At 37.5% G+C, this 1,233-nt stretch overlaps 1 non-coding gene across 1 annotated transcript; it reads right to left on the reverse strand.

Annotated features, from left to right (window-relative positions):
* Positions 1-762: 762 nt before the first annotated feature.
* Positions 763-865, reverse strand: LOC128280327 (small nucleolar RNA R71). Its single transcript, XR_008270507.1, has one exon. It is a non-coding gene; the product is annotated as a small nucleolar RNA R71 (small nucleolar RNA).
* Between the last annotated feature and the right edge of the window lie 368 nt (positions 866-1,233).

Genomic DNA, 1,233 nt, shown 5'->3' on the forward strand with positions numbered 1-1,233 from the left:
CCTGTGGGGATGATAACTCGACACTTACTTATTACTTGATAACGACTATGTATACCTGCACAAACCCGAGCACTACAAGTTTTTGGCGCCATTGCCAAGGATTGTCAACTATTACCATAGTCATTTTTTGTGAAATTATTTATTTTCTATTTGGTTACTTCTAACATTAACAACTTATTCTTTTAAATTTTGTGATTTTCTTCTTAGGAGTTTATGAGCATAGATCAAATTATCGATTTACTCCCAGTAGACCCTGAAATTGAGCGAACTTTCAGACAAAGAAGACGTGAATAAAGAGATCAAAGACAAGTCGAGATGGACCTTGAAATTTAGAATCAAGACCAAGGTAATGAAGCTGATCATGTACGAAATCCCATCCTCATTGCTGATGATAGGGTTCGATGCATCAAAAAATATGCTGTGCCACTTTTCAATGAGTTAAATCTAGGAATTAGAAGACCAGATATTGAGGCAACCCAATTAGAATTGAAGCCAGTGATGTTTAAAATGCTACAAACGATTGGCCAATTTAGTGGTATGCCCATGGAAGATCCACATCTCTACCTTCGATTGTTTATAGAGGTAAGTGATTCATTCAAGATAGCCGGTGTGACTGAAGACACACTGAGGTTATTTATTCCATACTTGTTGTAAGATCGAGCACGGGCATGTCTCAATTCATTGCCACCAAGTTCCATATCTACATGTCAAGAATTAGCAGAGATATTTTTGGTTAAGTATTTCCCACCTAGCAAGAATGCTAAGTTGAGGAACAAGATCACAACTTTCCAACAATTGGAGAGTTTTTGTATGAGGCTTGGGAGTGATTCAAGGAGTTACTTCGTAAGTGTCCTCAACATGGGATTCCTCATTGTATCCAGTTGGAGACATTCTATAATGGTTTCAATGCACATACAAGATTGATGGTAGATGCTTCTGCGAATGGAACAATTTTTTCTAAGTCTTATAATGAGGCTTATGAGATCATCGAGAGGATCTGAAGCAATAACTATCAATGACCAACAAATCGAACAGCTTCAGGATGATGTGTAGCTAGAGTTCATGAAGTTGATGCTCTCACTTCGTTATTTGCTCAGGTATTGTAACACCCCAAACCCAGCCAAGACATTATGGCTGAATCTACGATGTCACATTGTAGTGTATTTTGAAAAACATAGTTCCATTGAAAAATTGTTGTAATATCTTGATTTTGGGCCTAGTCGAAATGGTGGT

This window comes from Gossypium arboreum, chromosome 8 (assembly GCF_025698485.1).
Source record: "Gossypium arboreum isolate Shixiya-1 chromosome 8, ASM2569848v2, whole genome shotgun sequence".
NCBI classification, from domain to species: domain Eukaryota; kingdom Viridiplantae; phylum Streptophyta; class Magnoliopsida; order Malvales; family Malvaceae; genus Gossypium; species Gossypium arboreum.